Below are 22187 nucleotides of genomic sequence, written 5' to 3' on the forward strand. Positions count from 1 at the left end.
ACCCCATCGGTGTTCATTATGGTAAATTAATATTAGTGTTTCTGTAAGACAACCATCAGCCCTCATTTTCACTAACTCTTACCCACCTCTCCCCCCATCCTTGACTAATAGATATCATTTCAACAGTTTGACTAACTGCCGTGTTATAAAAAAAGGCAGTAATTTATACTGATGTAATGGCCGTGATAAAAATCATTTGTGTGCTGATTTTATAAATTAGGGTGGAAATGTGAGTGCCTCTGAAAAATGAAGTGCTACCACATGGATTCCACTGTTGCTAATGCTTCATACCTTTCTGCTTCATTAAACCAATTTCACGGGGAGATGAGTTAGAGGAAGAAGCTGTGCTGCTTATGAGACGCAACAATGGTTTATTGAAAGAAATGGGGCTAAGATTAAATTAAGTGCTACTCGAGAAATATGGAAATACAAAAATACTCGGGCTTCTAGATGAGTAATTCAAAAATACGATAAGTTAGCTCTTTCATACTCCAAAAACTGGCTCATCATAATTGCACAGAACTGAATTCACAGCTTACTAATTAATATTGAAGAGCTTCTTGAAACTACCCTTATGAGTGGGAGGACCCAAGACTGAATTTATCCCATTTCCATTTTGAAATCATGTGAACTCAGAACTTTCTTTTGGATCTATTCTGAGAGAGTTGGATCTTTAGAATGCTTCCTCAGTGGTTTACTCATGCTGGAGAAGTAAATGCCAATCTCAGATATAAGAGGAAGAAGCAAGAGGAAGGCACGTGGCAGACAGTAGTCAAGCCATTCACCAGCAATAGGTAATTACCAAAACTCACTGGGTTGATCTGTTGTCTCTGGATTTCAGGTGAGCACATCACCAACTCAATCTGGATTTATGCTGGCCAACATCTTGCTGCCCCTTTTTGGAGAATGCCCTAAAATGGAGGTGGAGACCCTGAAAAAGATAGCATTGGTTGGGCATGCCCTTAGAGCAGGTACCAAGAGATTGGGATGGAGTCATTTCCACTGTTCATCTAAATTGCCTACTATTTCTCCCATTCTGATGAGTTTGAAGTTTTCACTTTCTAGCAACTAAACCCTATTTGTTCCCTGAGTTGTGAAGGATATAAACACAAAGGGATTCATTCATTAAATAAGAGGCTTATGAATACTTAGTGAGTTTTTTTTTTAATGCAGAATTTCAAAGTGCAGCTGAGGAACTGCCACTTTCCTCTCTCATCACAATGAGATCTCTGTGTGTAAGTGACCCAAGTCCTGGGGTTGAGTCCAGCTCTCAGATTAGCACAGAAAACACGTACAGACGCGACTTTCAACCCACCCCCTCCCATAGATGATAAAAGGAGTTCCCAAAAGTTGTGCCTCCAGGATGGGAGGGAAAGATTTCAAGATTGCAATCCTGAGGACTATATACCAAGAGCCAGAGCCATATCCCCACTCAAAAGAGGAAGTCATTGATGTCAGGTCTGCTGCTATCATCCTAAACTTTGGGCTTCAACAGACTTGATTCAAATAGTTAACACAGCATGTTTACAGTTATAGCAAACACTGTTCATCACACTTTTACAGAGAGAACAGAGGGACTTGTGGCAATACCTTTTCAAGGCTCATCCCTGCTACTAGCTGATAGGTATGTTCACAATCATCAGGAAGGGAAGGCTTACAGCCCAGATGCCCCTCAGCTTGATCGTGGTTTGCAAAGCCTGTATCGTGGTTTGAGCATTACAAAAGGCATGTGTTGAGCTCATGATTAAAGAATGAACTTGAGGAAAATAAAGTTTTAGAGAAGTGTCTGCATTTGGGTTAGATACTTCCAGAACGGGGCATAGTTAAGAACTTGGTCTTCAAATAACTGATGATTTTAAGCCTCATCTTCCTGGTCCATAAAGTAAGATCTCTAAAGTTTATACTTTGAAAAAATAAATAAATAAAAAATAAAGTTTATACTCGCCAGAAATTTCTATTGTCTACATGGTCTTCTCTATTAGAAACTGTCTAGAGGAGGCCCCCAACAAGCCTGATGCTAATAGTTACAAAGGAGTTATTTTCTGTCCATGGCTCATAAAAATTACATCAAAGTCTAATGTTTTATGTAAATGACACAAAATAGGTTTGAAGGCTCAGGATTACAAAGTTTTAAGGACAAAAAGCATGCATGTGTATTCGGCTGGAGGGAAAAAGGAGAGTCTTAAAAGATAAAGGTGGCTGCATTCACATCCTTCCCTTGTCTGTTGCCCTCCCGCCCAACAATCTAAGATTCTCCAGTCCCAGAGGGAACCTGAGTCTGGGTAAAGTATCCTGTTTTCTCGCACAGCGGCAGTCTATCTCTTGTCCCCACTGTGGTTGGAGCCCTGGAGAGGATTGGCAGTGCCAGGAAGATTCAGGATCCCCTGGGCAGACTATAGGAAAAGCATAGGTTCATATTTTTCACATACTGAAATTGGGGGAAACCGTAAGCCCCTTAAGAGATTTGCTTAAAAATCATACCAAGCACCAAAGAGCAGTTGACTGGGAAATAGGACCCACAGTTCCTAGACTTCGTCTGGGCCAGGGTGTGGGCCAAAAGGTGGCAAGATGAAATGGCTAAGAACCATTGATTGGTAGAAACAGACCGGGCTTAGGGATCCCCCCATATCATGTAAACATTATGGTCATTTGCTGCTCCTTCTGTCCATCTTCTACTAAGCATTACTCTTTCAAGTCAATTTTAATTTATCTCTGAGCCTATACTTCAAACTAAGAATTCTGTTTAGGCTTTACCTCTTCTCCTTTCTTCCCTTTCTGTGCTACTCTCTTTGCAATTGCAGTGGACTTGGGTGCGTGTGTGTGCTTATGTGTGTGTGTGTGAGAGAGAGAGAGAGAATGAAAGTGAACATGGTAGCAAAATAGCAGTGAAGGCATTTTAACCTTATATATTACTTCATTTAGTAAGGCACATATACCTACTGAGGATATTAAATCAGTAATTGGCAATGCGTGCATTCATATGGCTACCATTTTGAAAAAACAGAAATTGCTGAGGAAGTTTAAGAACCTACCTTCAGATGCACAGTTAGCATCGCAGTCCAAAAACAGTGGGTCTCAAACTTGAGCAAGCATTAGAATTACCTGTATGGCTCGTTAAAAAGCAGATTGGTGGGCCCCACCCTTAGAGATTCCAGATGCCTAGGCCAGGGGTGAGTCCTTAGATTTTGCATTTCTGACAAGTTCCCAAGTTATGTTGATACTCCTGGTTTGGGAACACAAAACAAGCCCCAGTGCTTTACCCACTTGTACTCAAATGCTTTGAACATTAGAACCACCTAGGGCTCTTTTGAAAAACCCAAAACCCAAACCCAAAGCCCATTCTGCACCTTGTATCAATTAAGTAAAAAAATCTCTGGGGGTAAGACCATATATCAGTATTTTTCCAGCTTCCCAGCCGATCCCAATGTGCAGCCAAGTTTGAGAGCCAGTGCTGTAGAAAGCAAAGGTGGTTTCTTACATTTTTGTTTTCGTTTTGTTTTAGCAAGACGAGAGAATATAATTACCTCATGTAGACACAGTGCTGATTTTTTTCACATGCTTTCATGTCCAAGTAGTATCAGCAGATGATTTGCCACAGTTCCAAATATTTGTGCTCAATGTCAGGCAGAAGGTGTGGGTGACTGGGAAAATTTAAAGTACAGTCAGTCCCAGAGAGACTAGAAATGTGATAAATCAAAGTCAGGCCTTGGAGCTTCCAGAAATCACCAATCAGAACATCCAAGAGGGGGCCTTAAAAGTAGCTTTTCTGATAACTGCTTAAGAGTTTATGCTTTCTTTTAAGCCAACGGAGGTTCCTTAGGCCCATCCACTTGGATCCCCCCGCCTCCAGCTCAGTTTTTGGAACTATAAAAGCGTTTTTTGTTCTTGCCTAGGTTCTCTCATTGCCAGTACTGGCACTAGAACAGTGGTTCCCCAAATTGCGCATAAGTATCACCTGGGGAGCTTCAAAAATACTAATGCCCATTTCCAACCCACCCACCCTCCAAAGATTGTGATTTCTTAGTCTGGGAGGGCCTGGGCTCTGGAATTTTTAAAAGATTTCTTGATGATAATGATGTGCAGACAATTTGGGAACCACAGGGTTAGAACAATGAATCCTGTTACTGCTCCATTCTGCTAGAGTTTCTGCTTGCCTTGTCCACCCAATATGGACTCCAAATTCTTCACCTCTGGGCACTATCTGCAACACAACTGAAGACATTCTTCCACTTGGGGCTTGAGGAGTTAGGTGGTAATGACTGAACTTTTACTGTGGAATGGGAAAGGTGCCTCAGTAACTGAAACATCTAGCCCCTTGCTGTTTAATGTATGGTCTGTAGCCAACATCATCAGCATCACCTGGGAACATTTTAGAGCTGCAAGTGCTTGAGGCCCATCCCATACCTGCTGACTTCTCAGGTGATGTGTATGTACATTGAAGTCTGAGAGTTACTTAAAACATTTTTTAAAAAGGGGTGCCTAGGTGGCTCAGTCAGTTAAGCATCCGACCCTTGATCTTAGCTCAGGTCTTCATCTCAGGGTCGTGAGCTCAAGCCTCACCTTGGGGCCTATCTAAAAGAAAAGTCTGAGAATTACTAGTCTTCTTACCTCAGGTACTGTCCCTGGAAAATGGCTTTTCACTCATCTGGGATTGTCGGATTCAGCAAATAAAAATACAGGATGATCAGTTAAATTTGAATTTCAGATAAAGGACAAATAATATATAGTATTTCCCATGACATATTGTCATCCTGTATTTTATTAGGCAAACTTATAGCCCCTCACATTCAAGGACTGATACTACAAAGATACCTATCTCGGTTTTCCTCTGGGACCATGACCATGTTCTCTTGCACTTCATGTCTTTCAAGTCATTCCAGATAGACATTTGGTCTGATACAGACTGGGTCTTGAGACCCAATCCCAACATAGGTGCTTGACGTCCAGCTTTGTGCCATGCTAACTCAAGCCTCATAAATGCCAACTGGTCAGCTCTTACATCATGTCTAATACCTCCTATCATTGGAGCTATGCCATTCCTTATCCAAATGTGGCTAAAGAAATAGCATCTCTCCCAGTTTTGCCTGAATCTTCTTTCATCGCCTGGATTCTGAGTCATTCATTGAGCTTCCTCTGTGCACCTTACAATGTGTTGCCTGGTCTAGACCAATTTTGTAGTGTAAAGGTCACTTCTTGGGGTGGGGGCTGGGGAGTGGCTTTTACACCAGTGGCAGAGATTTCACAGTCCCTGTGTCCTCAGTTGTTCCATGGTAACACTCCAAGTATAGAATCCTCTTCGTTCTACAAATCCAGATATCCCAGTTCCTAACTAGCTAATGTACAGACCTGTTCAAAATTGAAACTTAACGAGGATGGTTTCATCTGTAAAATGCCTGAAGCTTCCTATCCGGGTATACACACTGCCATGTGAATATGCTTCTTGCTAAGCTCAGTTCAGGTGGGAAGTAGCATATAGGCCATTCATGTCTAGGGATAAGAAAAGAAACCCTCATCAAGTTGGCTGCACCCGACAAAACCACTTCAGTATGCAGAAGTCTGTGACTGTGTGCTATTTTGTATATCACATGGTCAGCCATTCCCGTTTCATTTATACACTCATGCAGTTAGTCAGTTCCAAATATTCTTTGGGAGGAGATGATAAGTCTCCCTCCCCCAAATGCACCTTCCCATATTGTTTACACACAGCCTCAGAGAATCCTACCCATGAGGTCTGTAGCCTCAAGACTGAAAATATTTGTTCTATATGATGAACAGGGGCTTGGCTCCTACATAAACATTAGCATCATTTCTATTATCATCATAATAATCTCATAAATTTGTATAGTGCTTGATGGTGAAACACTTTCAGATCCCTTATCTCAGTCCTACAACTCTTGGGACTAGGTGTTTTACTCTCTATTCTACAGACATCTTAAGGCACTTTGCCATTAAACTCTACGTTATTATAATCAAACTAATTATTTGACATTATGTGGCCCCCCCAAAAATCCGTATCATCTGAATTAAGATTTTAAAAATCAAATATCAGTCCCTGAGTGAAGAGATTCACCCTCCCCATTTGGGTGAGTATCCTCCATCCCCTGAGGGTCCAGATAGAACAGAAAGGGGAAGGAGGGCATGAAAGACACAAAAATATAAAGATAAGCTCAGAATACTGGAAAATATTTCATAGACTGAAATTTTAAAAAGGATATTGTCATTAACATTTTTTATTTTTTCACTTTTACTGAAATATGTAATGTTATGAGCGCTGATATTTACAATGGTAGAATGCTATTAGCACAGGAATTTGTTTAAACAACCATTAGGCCAAATTCTCTTTAATTCTCAAAATAAAACAGTTTAAAAAATGGCTTAGGAAGTTGTTTTCAAAATAACACATCTATTTTAAAAATACACTTTAACTTACTATGACACCTGATAATGTGTCATCTATTTAAATTTCAAGTACCATTATTGAACAACAGATAACAAGAAATTGGCACTTTAAAATTTCACTGTTATGTCAGTAATACTTTTTTTAAGTTAATACCTTTGACATAGGTTTTAGTTGTTTGCAATCTGTTACCTTCTTTGTTTTATTATGATATACTAGTTTATTAAAATATATGTAATCTAAAAAAATAAAAAAAAAATAAAAATGAAATATCAAATTGATGTAGGTATCTAAACATCATCATAGAAAGTAGCAACAAGAGGGACATTGGATAACTGGTTGCCTGCTTGCTTTTCTAGGACATGGTCCCTACTACCCTTTTTTTTTTTTCCTACTACCCTTTATTTCTTCTGTCCTTACCAGTTTTTTCACCTGTAACTTTCTAGTGGAAAGAGTTTTCGGGATGGAAGGGCTAAAATTCAAATCCCATGTTTACCAAGTGAAATTAGGCAAGTCACTTAAACTCTTGTTCTCAGGTTTATCATATTTATTTTTTTAAATATTTTGTTTATTTATTAATGACAGAAAAAGAGAGAGAGAGAGAGAAAGGCAGAGACACAGGCAGAGGGAGAAGCAGGCTCCATGCAGGGAGCCTGAGGTGGGATTTGATCCAGGATCTCCAGGATCACACCCTGGGCTGAAGATGGAGCTAAACTGCTGGGCCACCGGGGCTGCCCAGGTTTCTCATATTTTAAGTGGGGTTAATAAGAGTAGCGACTTCAAAGGGTTATTGAGAGCATTAGACAAAATTATGTATGTAAAGCACTCAGTGAGGGAGTGAGCAATAGGCACTCATGAAGTAATAACCTCCGGTCCCCCAACAAAAAGAATCGTGCATCTCTTAACAGCACTTTGTTCCCCAAATGCCTGAAATATGGAAAAATGCTATTTCTCACAGTGTTCAAACACTATAAGCTACTTTAAAAAACTGAAGTTAGGGGCACCTGGGTGGTTCTTGGTGTCAAGTATACACTTGATTAAGTGTCTGCCTCTAGATTTGGGCTCAAGTCATGATCTCAGGGTGGTGAAATTGGGCCCTACAATGGGGCTCCACACTTGGCATGGAGCCTGCTTGGGGTTCTCTCTCTTCTTCTCCCTCTATCCCACTCCACAACCGCTTGCATGCTTTCTCTCTTCCTCTCTCAAAAAAAAAGAACTGAAACCATTCAGAGTATATACTCTGAGCACAGTGGGATCAAACTAAAAATCAATAACAGAAAGATAACAAAAGATCTTCCAAACATTTGGAAATTAAGCAATACACTTCTAAATAATCAATGGATCATAAAGTTTCAAATAAAAAATTTAAAATATAGAGAACTGAATAAATAAAATCTTTTTAAAAACTAAATAAAATATAGAGAACTGAATGAGAATGAAAATACAATCTATTAAAACATATGGGATTCAGCTATATCAGTGTGGAAAGGCAAATGTATAGCACTAAATGCTAATATGAGAAAGTAAGATATATCTCAAATCAATCATCTAAATTCCTATACCTTAAAAAAAGAAGAGCAAAATAAACCCAAAGCAAGCAGAAGGAAGGAAGAAAAGGATAAAGCTGCAAACAAATCAATAAAACTGAAAATAGAAAAACAGGAGAGAAAAATCAATGAAACAAAGCATGGATTCTTTGAAAAAAAATCAATAAAAGAGTGAGAAAGATGAAAAGAGAGAAGACACAAACAACATCCGGCACAAAGCAGGAATAACACTACAGAGCATGTATCCATTAAAGGAAAAATAAGAGAATGCTACAAACAACTGTAGGCTCATTAATTTGATAACTAAGATGAAATAGAAACAATTCCTTGAAAAGCACAACTTACCAAACCTCAGTGGAGTTGAAATAGGCATCCTCTTTGGTCCTATGACCATTAAAGAAATTGTATTTAATTAAAAACTCCCCCTAAAAGATAATATCCAAGCTCAGATGGTTTCATTGGAGAATTCTACCAAACATTTAAAGGATTAACACCAATCTTACACAAATTCTTTCAGAAAATAAAATAAGAAGCACTTTCTGACTCATTTTCTATGGCAAGCATTACTTTGATTCGAAAACCAGACTTAGTACAAAAAAAAGAAAGAAAAAAGAAAACAGCAGACCAATATCCATTAAGAACTTTAATTCCTCAAAAAGTATTGACTCCAATATAGCAATGTATAAAAATATTAGCAACTCAAATACAGCAACGTACAAAAAGAATTACAAACAGTGACCAAATGGAATTTATTAACCAAGGCTGGCTCACTATCCCAAAATCAATGAAAAAAATCAATTGATGTAACCTCTATATCAATAGCCTGAAGGAGAAAAATCAAATGACCATATTAATAGTTTCAGAAAAAAGCAGTTGACAAAATTCAACTACCATTCATAACTTAAAAAACAAAATGAAATCTCTTAGCAAATTAAGAATGAAGAAAGACAACCTCAACTTGATGAAGAGCTTCTACAAACCCACAGCTAACATCATTCATAACGGTGAAAGGCTGAAGGCTTTTCCGCCCTAAAATTCAAAATAAAGCAATGATGTCAACTTTCACTACTCTTACTCAACATAGTACTAGGAGTTCTAGCCCTGTGACAGGCAGGAAGAAATAAAAGGCATATAGATTGAAAAGGAAGAAATAAAACTATATTGCAGATGACATGATTGTATAAATACAAAATCCCAAGAAATTGATACAAAACTCTTGCAACTTAGAAATTAATCCATTAAGGTTGCAAGATACAAGACACAAAATATCAGTTGCATTCCTTATGCTAACAATGAACATCTAAAAACCAAAACGGAAAACCAGTATAATTTACAATCACTTTAAGAAAAATGAACTAGGGGATCCCTGGGTGACTCAGCGGTTTAGCGCCTGCCTTCGGTCCAGAGTGTGATCCTGGAGTCCCGGGATCAAGTCCCACATCAGGCTCCCTGCATGGAGCCTGCTTCTCCCTCTGCCTGTGTCTCTGCCTCTCTCTCTCTCTCTCTCTCTCTCTCTCTCTCTCTCTCAGTGTCTCTCATGAATAAATAAATAAAATATTTAAAAAAGAAAAAAAAATAAAAATGAACTAGGTGCATATCTAACAAAACACGTACAGACTTGTGCACTTGAATTACAAAACATTGATGAAAGAAATCAAAGAACACCTAAATAAATGGAGGAATATATTGTGTTCATGGGTTGGAAGACTCATCGGAGTAAAAATGCCAATTCCTCCCTAACCAATCTATAGATTTCATGCAATTCCTATAAAAATATCAGCAAGGATTGGTAGATACAGACAAGCTTATTCTAAAATTTATATGGAAAGTCATAGGCCCTAGAGTAGCTCAAGCAATCTTGAATAAAAAGAAGAAAGAAGAGGGAGGAATCACTCCACCTGATATTAAGGGTTACTCTATACCTATAATAATCAAGACAGTGTGGTATTGGCCAAAGAATAGACACATAGATCAATGGAACAGAATAGAGAACTCAGGAATAGATTCATACCAATGTGCCTAACGGATGTTTCCCAAAGCTGCAAAGCAATTCAATGGAGGTAATAAACTATTCCCAACAAGTGATACACATGGGCATCCATAGGCACACCTTATACAAAAATGGGTCACAGACTTAAATGTAAAATACATGACTTTCAGGGGAAAAAAAAAACACATAGGGGAAAATCTTTGGGACCAGAGATTTGTATACTTGACACCAGAAGCACAAACCATAAAGGAAACAAGTTGAAAAATTGGACCTTATCAAAATTTAAATATTTTGTTCCGAAAATGCTATGAGCTAGTTTAAAACATCATTCTTGTACAATAAGCAAAATGTTAACAGAATCAGGTGTTTCCAGACATAGCAAAATAGAACCTGGTTTAGTTCACATGTGGAGCTGTGAGTCCACTTTCCTTGGCGGTTAAGTGTGCAAGATATGTGCTCTCGTAGGGCCCGAGTCACTTCCAGGGCACGCATTTCCTGTGGCTAGGACTTTTCTAAAGGTAAGTCAGCTGGAAACAACATACAATGAACATGCACATAGAATGCTGGGCTTTGGAAAAGAAACACATTTGGGTAAAAGTGAGTAAAGAACTTTATAGTAACCTTTTTTGCAATTCTGACCTTACAGTTGATTGAGATTTCAAAATATGGATAAAAATGTCCCTAGAAAAAAAAAAATGTCCCTGGGTTTTAAAAACCCACTGATAGAATCAAACGGCTTTGATTTCAACTGCACTTAAATCTCCTACTGCAGTCAAGGAGGAGACCAACACTCAGCGGCAAAATTCGAAACCCAAGGCTGGCCTCTTTATGACAGAGACAAAGTTGATTGCAGTGAACATTCTTGGCATCAGCTCAAGATGTTTTGAGTTTCTAGATCCTGAAAGGGAAATGCTCTTAGGAGCCTTTCAGATCATTGATGGGGATAGTATTGAGGAGGTGCGGTGTAGATGGGGAGAGGGAGGGGAGAAGAGCTGCTGCCTGGCCTCTGGAATTGGTCTTAACTAACATTTATTAAACCTACTATAGCAAGTGTGTTCACTAGTTTTTTTTGTTTGTTTGTTTGATGTAATCCTCACTACAGTCTTAGAAAGAGCAAATGCAGGAGGATAATTCAAAACTCAAGGGAGGTAACTCATGTCTGTTGAGTGCTTGCTGTATGTACTGGGCACTCTGCTGTGCACTTTATGCCTTAGAACAATGCAATAAAGTAGATACTATTATCATTTCCATTTTACAGATGAGGCAACAGAGGCTTTGAGAGGGACTTGTCAGCTCACTCTCAGGTTCTGTGTGTGTGTGTGTGTGTGTGTGTGTGTTGCATCCTGCAACAAAATATTCCCAATACAAATTCTGCCCAAGATCCATCCTCTAGCAGTTAAAAGGACAGATGAGCAGCTAGCCATCAAGCATCTACCAAGGGCAGCCGGCTGGAACTGGTGGTGGTCCCAGGAAGCCCAGTGACAGGGCTCGCTGTAGCTCTGAAGCAGGGAAAGCAGCATGAGGTTGGCACAGTGTCAAGGGGTGAGGGAAGGGAGGACAGAACCAGAGCCCTAACCAGCATTTTTGGCGCCCGGGGCAAGAAGCGTGAAACTTGCCTTCTCTTCAATGGAAGCTGCTCTTGGAAGGGGGAGGGGCAGCCCTGTGCACAAAAGGTCCCCTGGCTGGTGCGCTCCCAGCCCTTGACCTCGGGCCTCTCGCTCCATCCATCTCTGCGACTGCCAAGGGGGCTGGCCTGGGGCCAGGGTGAGGCTTCCAACAGAGACCAGAGAGGTGGTGGGAGAAAAATGCGGTGCCCTCTAAATTTCTGTGCCCCAGTGACCCCACCCTAGCTGGAGCTCTGGAAAGAACAGAAACAGAATGTTGAGTTGAGAAGGGAGGTGAAGGAAGTCACAGAGGGGCTGACTGGAAGAACAGGGAGAGGTCAGGGGGCCATCAGTCACAGCAATGGGGTTGAAAAAATCCGCCAAAATATGGAAAGTTTCGGTCATTGGCAGGCATTGCAGAGTTCAAGATCTGAGAGGTGAAGCAGGCAATTCCGAGCGGTGGCAGTAGCTGATGAAGTAGACAGGAGGCCCGAATCACAGGGTCGGGGGGGGTCAATGAAGCAGGAGGGCTATTCTTTGATTCTACAAGCTTTTATTGAGCACCTACTATGTGCGAGGCTCTGCAATTAGGCACCAGTGATACAGTAGTGAACAAGACACCGTCCTTACCTTTCTTCAAATGTGGGGGGCAAGTGGGGAAATGGGTGAATGGCAAGCAGACAAATACAATACAATGTTAAGATCCCCCAGGACGTCTCCAGATGCTGGGGCAATGGCTCTTGTGCTTGAGAAACTTTCAGTTTATGGAGATCTACTCTACTTCTTCTTCTCTCTCTCTCTCTCTTTTTTTTAAAGATTATATTCATTTATTTGAGAGAGAGAGAGGGAGAGAGCACAAGTCAGAGGAGAGGCAGAGGGAGAGGGAGAAGCAGGCTCCTCTATGAGCAAGGAGCCCAAGACGGGGCTCGATCCTAGGACCACTGAGCCAAAGGCAGACGCTCAACTGAGTGAGCACCCAGACATCCCAGGAGATCTACTCTACTTCTAAGAAGAACTTAATTTAAGAAAGGGAAAATTTAAGTACAAGCAAATAAGTTTGTAACACGGAAGAAGAAATTATTTGCTCTGATTTCTGAGGGAGAGGGTAGGAAAAGAAAAATCAAGAAGGGTTTCATGAAGGCATGGCATATGACAATGAGCAGGGTTTTAAAGGATGCAGGTGGGACGAGGCAAGAATTTTAGGCTGGAGGAACAATTGTGAGTACACATGGTAGCAGAAAAGCACAGATGTATTTGAAGAATGAGGAGTAACTGGGCATGTTTGGAGGTGAAGCTACTAATGGTATTAGCAATGGTGAGACGGTAAGTTAGGGAAGTGGTTTAGAAGGAATTTCCTAAAAAAAGAAGAAGAAGAGGAAGAAGAAGAAGAAGAAGAAGAAGAAGAAGAAGAAGAAGAAGAAGAAGGAGGAGGAGGAGAAGGAGGAGAAGGGGGAGAAGGGGGAGAAGGGGGAGAAGGGGGAGAAGGGGGAGAAGAAGGAGAAGAAGGAGAAGAAGGAGAAGAAGAAGAAGAAGAAGAAGAAGAAGAAGAAGAAGAAGAAGAAGAAGAAGAAGAAGAAGAAGAAGAAGAAGAAGAAAGAATTTCCTGATGCAAGGTCTGGGTAACCGCAGTCAGAAGAGAGAGGCAGAAAGATCTATTTGTTTTTTTAATTTATTTTTATTGGGGTTCAATTTGCCAACATATAGCATAACACCCAGTGCTCATCCCATCAACTGCCCCCCTCAGTGCCCGTCACCCAGTCGCCCCCACCCACCTCCTTTTCTACCACCCCTTGTTCACAGAAAGATCTATTTAGAAGCTATTACAGAGGGGCACCTGGGTGGCTCAGTGGGTTAAGCGACGGACTCTTGATTTCAGTTCAGGTCACGATCTAGTGGCCCTGGGTTCGAGCCCCACATCAGGATCCACACTCAGCACCATCTCCTTGAGATTCTAGCCCTCTGCCCTTTCCCCTTCCCCCTGCTCACACACTCTCTCTCTAAATAAATAAAATCTTTAAATATAAAATTGAAGCTATCACAGACGTTCAAGTGCAAGCCAAGGTCCAGATGTAAGACAGTGGGAATGGAAAGGGAAGGGGAGTGGTGGGGGGATACAAGAGGCTCTAGAGATGGGCTTCACAGGCTGTATCAACCAAATAAATGTGGGAAGAATGAGAGAAGACATATCTATGCCAGACCCTTCTTTCCAACTCAGGATGTCTTCTTATTGACTTCTGAGTTAAAAACAGAAGCCACTTTCCTCACTTAAATACATAAGAAACCACGGAGCTAAAGAGATGCAATGACATTGAAAACCAGCAACATACCCAACCATGTGCCATAGTCCTGGCAGAAAGTCCTTAAACAAAGCATGGGTGGGTGCCGAAGCAGCACAGCTGGGCCAGGAAAAACTAAATTGTTTGTAAGTAATAATAACTTTTAAAATAATAAAATATTTTTAAAATGTGGTATACCCACGCACACAATGGAATTTTAGCCATAAAACATAAGGAAACTGGGCAGCCTGGGTGGCTCAGTGGTTTAGCACCGCCTGCAGCCCAGGGTGTGATCCTGGAGACCCGGGATCGAGTCCCACGTCGGGCTCCCTGCATGGAGCCTGCTTCTCCCTCTGCCTGTGTCTCTGCCTCTCTCTCTCTCTCTGTGTGTGTGTCTCATGAATAAATAATAAATAAAATCTTTTAAAAAATAAGGAAACCCTGCCATTTGTGACAACATGGATGGACCTGGAGGGCATTATACTAGATGAAATAAATCAGACAGAGAAGACAAATATTGTATGATCTCACATATACCCCACTGAACTCAGATACGTAGAACAGACTGGTGGTGTGAAATGGTTGAAGGGGATTCAAAGGTACAAACTTCCAGTTATAAAAGAAACAAGTCAAAAAATAAAAGAAACAAGTCATGGGGCGCCTGGGTGATGCAGTCGGTTAAGCAACCAACTCTTGATTTTGGCTCCGGTCATGATCTCAGGGTCATGAGATCGAGCCCCACCTGGGCCTCCATGCTGGGTGTGGAGTCTGCTTAATATTCTCCCTCTCCCTCCGCCCCTCCTTGCCTCAAAATAAATTAATATATTAAAAATTTTAAAAATAAACAAGTCACGGAGATGATAATGCAGTATGGAGACCATAGTTAGTAATATTGTATTGTATGCTTGAAAGTTGCCAAGAGAGCAGATCTTAAAAATTCTCATCACGAGAAAAAAATTTGTAATTACGTGTGGTGCTGGATGTTAAATTAGACTTATTGTGGTGATCATTTTGCAATATATACAAATATTGTTATGTTGTACACCTGAAACTAACATGATGTTATATGTCAATTATATCTCAATACAAAAAGATAAAAATATTAAAATAATAATACTAAAATAATAATACTTAACAGTTATTGACCTTGTTCTTCGTGCTAACTCCCAGAGAGGCGCTTTATACGCAGTATCTCACTTAATCCTTCTATCTCAGGGAAATGTCCTTACTAAGGTTTAGTCCACGCAGGTTTTAGATCACACAGCTAGTATGTGGCCATTGGAGATTTGAACTCAGGGTCATCTTCCATGCCATCAAGACTGCTTTGGAAACAAGCCCACTGACCTATGCTGTCAGAAACAAGGACCTAGCCCCAAAACAGAAGAAGGCAAGCAACCCTCTCTCTGAGTTAGCCAGAGTTTTGTTTTATTTTGATTTTATCTTTTTTATGCACCTGTTCCATGTAAAATTTGGAGCCGTAATTACCAGGAGACAGGCGCCAAATCAACCGAGAATCTGTTAGGTATAGCAAGAGCTGAAAGTATTCAGACACTAAGTAGATACACAAAAAGCAAGAGCTTTCTTATTCATTAGCAATATCCTGTTAGAAATAATAAAAACAAAATAACAAAAACAAATCCAGCTTCCAGCAACAACAATACATTTTAAACAACTAAGAAAAAAATCTTACTAAGAAATGTGTGTCTGGAAAAAAAAAAGAAATGTGTGTATGGGATGGCCTATATGAAAAAAGTTACAAGCCAGGTAATACAGAACCAAAAGCTAAACCATAAATGTTGAAACCATGCAAAGTAATCTTAATAATCCATGGAGAAAATTACAATTGTTCTAGGACCTTTACAAATTTTTATCAAAACACTAAAAATTCTCTTACTGCCCATTCCATTATAAATTTATAAGGAAATGGGAAAAAATTAAATTACTATTTTGGTAGTACACTGCCATTTAAACCTTAGAAACACTGAATATTAAAATGTTGCATTAAAAAAATAAAAAAAATAAAAATGTTGCATTACTTTGTAATAAACTTACCAATGTTAGTTTTCACAGTGCTTTCCTTCTCCTCATAACTTACAATACAAGCCAGCGAGCTATATGTTCTACACCTTAACAAACTGGCAAACTCCTTTTAAAGTTCTGGATCAACATTCTGCATTTTATCCTTCACACTTTCAGTGTGGTGAAATCTCTCCAAGAATCCCCTCTACATGTGGATGTTTGCTGGTGTCACTGTCTTTGGGACATCTTTATTCTTTTTGTCACGACAACTTTTCCTAACACCATTTATGTCAATAATTTCACCCTCATTAAATCCCTGGGGCTGGGACACCTGGGTGGTCAGTGGTTGAGCATCTGCCTTCCACTCAGGGCGAGATCCCCGGGTCCTAGGATCGAGGCCCGCATCGGGCTCCCTGCGAGGAGCCTGCTTCTCTGCTTGTGTCTCTGCCTCTCTCTGTGTGTCTCTCATGAATAAGTAAATAAAAATCTTTTTTAAAAAATTTCTCGGGCTGCATTTCTAGGATCTCTCCAATTCCCAAGTTTAGCTATTTCTTTTTTAACCTCACTTATGTTTCTAATCTGTGTTTCGCTTCTAGCAATATCACTTTTGGTTTCTTTGCTGCACTTTTTATCTTTCTTGTCCAATTCATTCTTTCAATGGTCCATTTTATAAAATGTTATGTGAGTTTATCACTGAGAGACAAAGAGGCAACACAACCACACAGTTTTGCTCAGCGAACAATCACCAATAGACTTTGAGAGAAATGATACAACTGCTCACTAATGACACTAAGCTTTTGTTACTCACATGGTGAATTTGTGGACTGAAGAGAGAGCCTAAGTTTGTACTTTATGCAATAACTCAGTTAATACACCACGTTGACTGAAATTCAATCGTGTTGTCAGCAGCCTGGTGTTATTTAATTAAATCATGGTAAGTGAAAATCGTGAATATCAGAACCATGCAAAGAGAGGACTGCCTGTACTTTACGTAAAGGCCCCAGCCCACTTTAATAAATGGAGAGATACCACACTTAGTTTTTACAAAATACTTACTGTGTGTCATGTGCTGTTCTAAGTTCCTGTTTACACAGGTGTTAATTTACTTAACCTGTACACAAACCCTACAAGTAAGTACTAATAGTATTTTCATTTTACAGATTAAGAAACTGGAACATAGGGGCACCTGGACATCTCAGTCAGTAAAGTGTCCCACTCTTGATTTCGCCTTGAGTCATGATCCCAGGATCGTGAGATGAAGCCCTGCATCAGGCTCCGCACTGGGCACGGAACCTGCTTAAGATTCTCTCTATCCTTCTGCCTCTGACCCTCCCCTTGGCCCCCCTCCCAAAAAAGAAACTGGGCACAGAAAGATTAAGTAACTTTCTAAAAGTCACACAGCTAAGAAATAGCAATGCCAGAATCTGAACCCAAGTAGTCTGACTTCCAAGGCTGAACACTTTACCAATACCTGTGCTGCCTCATATAACTAGAGGGCCAAGATGTTGATTTTTCCCATAGTAACTTATAAGTTTAATGCTATTGCCATAACCACTTCAGCAGGATTTTTATAAGGAGAACTTGAGAGATTCTAAGTTCATTTAGAAAGCAATAGGCTAGAGAAACTATTATCTTCTAATATTAAAACACAATTTAAAGCTACAGTAATTAAAACAAAGCAGCACTAGAACTAGAGTTGAACGACAGACAGATCAAAGGAATGTATGGTGGCCCATACATAAAAAGACCGTCACATCTTTAAATGTTTTTTAGTCTAAGAGTAAGTTGTATCCCAAATCAGAAAGAAAATGAAATATAATGTACAAATGGTGTTGGGTGAATTGGTTAACTATGATGAAATAAATAAAATTGGATCACTTCTTCATATTTCACATAAAAATCAATTTCAGGTGGTTTAGAGAGTGGAAAAAATGAAACCATAAATGCATAGACAAGAATAAAAGTGAATTTTTTAAATATCTTGGGGCTAGAGAGGACTTTCTTAATATAAAAGAAATAGAAAAAAGATAATATAGTCAACCATATTCAAAATGAAAACTTTTGTAGATTAAACACGCAATGAACAAAATTAAAAGACCTAAAAAACAAACAAACAAAAAACAAAATTAAAAGACCTACCAAAAACTAAGATTTTTTTGCTTTGAAACAATGTAACAGTGTTTGTAAGTATTGTGATTATGTAAAGAGGTTGTAGAAGGAAGCAGGGAAAACTTACAGCCCAATAGAAAAAAAAAGGAAAGACCAAAAGTAGATGGTACACAAATGAAATATAAAAATCTAATCAATGGCTGACTCCAATAAAAAATATACATATAAAAAATAAAATCTAATCAAGATATTTAAAACGTTAAACTCTATATGTAATAGTAGAAATACAGATTAAAATAACATATGTTTTTGGCCTAGTAATTAGAAAGACATTTTTGTTTGTGTGTATTTTATCACAACATCCACATTTAGTGAGGGTGAGATGAAACAGTAACCCTCACTAAGCCTGCTGGGAGTATACATTGATACACCTTTTCTGGAAAGCAATCTATTAAATTTTTTTTTAAATTCACAACTTTACTTGGTCATCTATCTTCTGGGAATCCTTCCTAAGAATGCTGGTATTATTTATAACATGGACAAACTGAGCACAACAGGACTGCTCACTAAGACAAAAATAGTTAAACAAAATGGGTCACAGTCTTTCAATTTTGCGGCCATTCGTAGTGCTGTTTGCAAAGAATATATAGAAGAATGAGAAAATGCTCAAATATACTCAGGAAGAATTAAGGAGAGGGCGTTCAAAATCACACGCTAGGCTCCCAAATTTTTAAGACAAAAGTAAACATTTGTGTAGAAAATAATACGTGGAAATATAACCAAATGTTATCCCTGGGTGACGGGACTACAGGTTACTTCCATCTTCTTCTCAACTTTCTGCATTTTCCAATTTCCCTAAAACAGACATGTATTTTGTTTATAATTAAAAGAATCAGGATGCCTGGGTGGCTCAGTGGTTTGGCGCTGCCTTCAGCCCAGGGCCTGTTCCTAGAGACCCAGGATCGAGTCCCACGTTGGGCTCCCTGCATGGGGCCTGCTTCTCCCTCTGCCTGTGTCTCTGCCTTTCTCTGTGTCTCTCATAAATAAATAAATAAATAAATAAAATATTTTAAAAAAATAAAAAATCATCAACATTGTTTAAACGTTTTTCTCTGCATCCATCCACCCATCCTTCCTCCCACTCACCAGTCCTTTTCCTCATCTCCAAGTCTTAAAAGAAACTTGTATCGTATTCCTTCCCCTGTCCTAGGCTTGCTTCCCTTGCTGCCAAGGGACATCATTCAATCAGTTGATTATGTTCCTTTTAAAGCTCTGTCTCGCCCTTCACGTGGCCCCTCTCTCTCGACCCTTAACATGACCACGTTCCTACCACCCCAAGTGGCTCTCACTTAACCTTGCTTCTTTCTGCCACCACTTTTCACCTTGAACAGCTTGGAAGTGTGGTCTACATTCACTGCCTCCGCCTCTTTACCAACTACTCCTTAAACCTTCACCATCCGGCTTTCAAATGGATTACTGACATGCTTTTCTGGAATGATCACTTCTAATTGCCTACTCCAAGTGCTTCCCACCCGTCCTCCACATTTCCACTCAGCAGGCAGCATGTGCCAGTGCTGATCAAGCTCTTTCACAGAACCGTGGCTTTGGTGGCAGACATTGCCCTTATCTCCTGGCTTCCTGTCCCCCCTGTCCCACCTTCATCCTTCCTCCACCCATCCCTACATGACATGACATTTGCAGTCTCTGCCTCTCCTCTTTTCTTCTCTCTCTAGACTCTTGGCAACTGAGGCTTCTCTTGCAGACCTTTCCTCTCTCTTAAGTTCAAGGCTCATGTTTCCAAGTCCCTGCTCATCCTTTACCGCCACCATGACTGGCATGGATCTCCAATTCCACCTGTGGACAGTCTAAAATCTCTCACCTCCCTAAACCTACTCTTCTTCCAGACTTGTCTGTTTCTACAAATGGTACCATCTAAGTTTCCCTTCAAAATACTTACATGGCTTTGAGAAACAGTCTTTTCCACACGCACTGCCCAAGCCTCAGCTCAGGCTCCTGTCATTTCTTCCTGGAGAGGTGAAGATGGCTGTATCCTGCATCTTTGTATCGGATTGATGGACCTCCTTCCTGGCTGTAGGAACCATGAATGGGAAGCTCCCCATTACCCATTGCAAGTACGTTATTAGAAATGCAGCATAGGGATCCCTGGGTGGCTCAGCGGTTTGGCGCCTGCCTTCGGCCCAGGGCGTGATCCTGGAGTCCCAGGATCGAGTCCCACATTGGGCTCCCTGCATGGAGCCTGCTTCTCCCTCTGCCCGTGTCTCTGCTTCTCTCTGTGTGTCTCTCATGAATAAAAAAATAAAATTAAAAAAAAAAGAAATGCAGCATAGATAACTTATAACTCTTCGAGGATATATTTCCTTACTTAGTCATGTTTTTTTTTAAATATTTTATTTATTTATTCATGAGAGAGACAGAGGAAGAAGCAGGCTCCCTGTGGGGAGTCCAATGCGGCACTCGATCCTAGGACCCTGGGATTACGACCTGAGCCAAAGGCAGACGCTCAACCACTGAGCCACCCAGGTGCCCCCTTCTTACTTAGATTTATTTGAAAGACAGACCACAGTTTCCAGAAGAATTTTGGCATAGAGGTAGAGGAACAGCCTTCCAATCAATTCCATAACTTATGACATGACACAGGGATGGGTTGTATGTGTGACACCAGGGGAACTTCCCATTTTAGCTAGCAATTCTTGCTAACTAGTAATTAAGTTTTGAAGAGCATTATTTAAAGTGGACGGATGCACCCTCTGCATTTTCGTGGTCTTGGGCAAAACCATGGTCCCCGCACTCTAATGAAGGTTCCGCCTCACAGCGACTGGAATTTTCTTCCTCCACCAGGGAGCTGGCCTTGCACGCAGGCTGACAGTTGCAGTCACCAGCAATAGACCTAACAATGATTACCTTCTTTGAGGCTACACAAAAAAGAGGTTGCAGAATGAATTCCTAGACTTTTCGTGAAGAAGAAAAATACAGGGATGCCTGGATGGCTCAGCGGTTGAGCATCTGCCTTTGGCTCAGGGCATGATCCCAGAGTCCCAGGATCAAGTCCCACATTGGGCTTCGTGCATGGAGCCTGCTTCTCCCTCTGCCTGTGTCTCTGCCCCTCTCTCTGTGTGTCTCTCATGAATAAATAAATAAATAAAATCTTTTAAAAAAAAAGAAAAGAAGAAAAATACACACATACATGGGGTTTTTCCTTAGTATGATCTTTGTATTTTCCCCTGGTACAGGCCCACTCCTCCACCCACATTATTTACTCCCCCATCTCCCTCTCCACTCTAACCATCTAACCTATAGTAACGACTTACTATGTGTCCTCTCATATTTTTCTTCCTGGCCAAATAATTATATACAAATTACACACATAGCTTAAAACATGTATTTCATAAAAATGAGATATTTAACACACTTTTCTGCATCTTATTTTCATGCATATTTGTAAAGCTCTATTTCATTATTTGGGGTTTTTTCATTATTTTTTATGTCTGCATAATATTCCATTGCATTAGTATAGAGTTGACCCTTGAACAACGTGGGTCTAAACTGGCTTATATACAGCTTTTTATGGAAAAATACAGTACAGTATTGTTAATGGTTTTTTTTTTCTCTTGTGACTTTTTTAAAATAGCATTTTCTTTTCTCTGGCTTACTTTATTGTACGAACACAGTATATGATTCCTATAGCATACCAAATATGTGTTAACTGACTGCTTACATTATCAATAAGGCTTCCAGTCAACAGTAGGCTAAGTTTGGGGGGATTAAAAAGTTATATGTGGATTTTTGACTGCCTAGGGGATTAGTGCCCCAACCCCCAGGTAATTCAAGGGTCAACTGTATTACTAATTTTTCACGCATCCTCTCTATTTATAGCATACTCTTTGTTTTCATTTCAGAGGGGGGGGAAATGGGGGTGTGGGGTGTGTGTGCGTGTCCACAAACAATGCTGCAATAAACGTGCTTGTATATAGAGACTTGTGTATTGTGCTTTTATTTCCACGGGACATATTCTCAGGAGCAGGATTGCCTAGGTAAAGCATACTGCAGGATCTTTCAACATCCATTCAGGAAAAAGTACTATCACCTGTCTGATATTCTTAAAATAATTTTCACAAAAAAATAAATAGCAATAAAAATAAAAATAATTTTCACCTGTCTGGTGGATGTAACCCGACACCACATTATTACTTTAGTCTGAGGCTATTTGACCACTAGGGAATTTGA

General features: G+C 40.0%; 1 long non-coding RNA gene across 4 annotated transcripts in view; it reads right to left on the reverse strand.

Annotated features, from left to right (window-relative positions):
• LOC140628152 (uncharacterized) overlaps positions 1–22187 on the reverse strand; it is a 365765-nt gene that overhangs the window by 25210 nt on the left and 318368 nt on the right. For 3 of the 4 annotated variants that reach the window (XR_012026535.1, XR_012026537.1, XR_012026534.1), the window contains one exon: positions 3525–3641. The exons of the other annotated variant lie outside the window; for it this stretch is intronic. This is a non-coding gene — a long non-coding RNA (uncharacterized lncRNA). The remainder of the gene's footprint in view (positions 1–3524; positions 3642–22187) is intronic. 4 annotated transcript variants of the gene reach the window in all.

Source organism: Canis lupus, chromosome X (assembly GCF_048164855.1).
Source record: "Canis lupus baileyi chromosome X, mCanLup2.hap1, whole genome shotgun sequence".
NCBI lineage: Eukaryota > Metazoa > Chordata > Mammalia > Carnivora > Canidae > Canis > Canis lupus.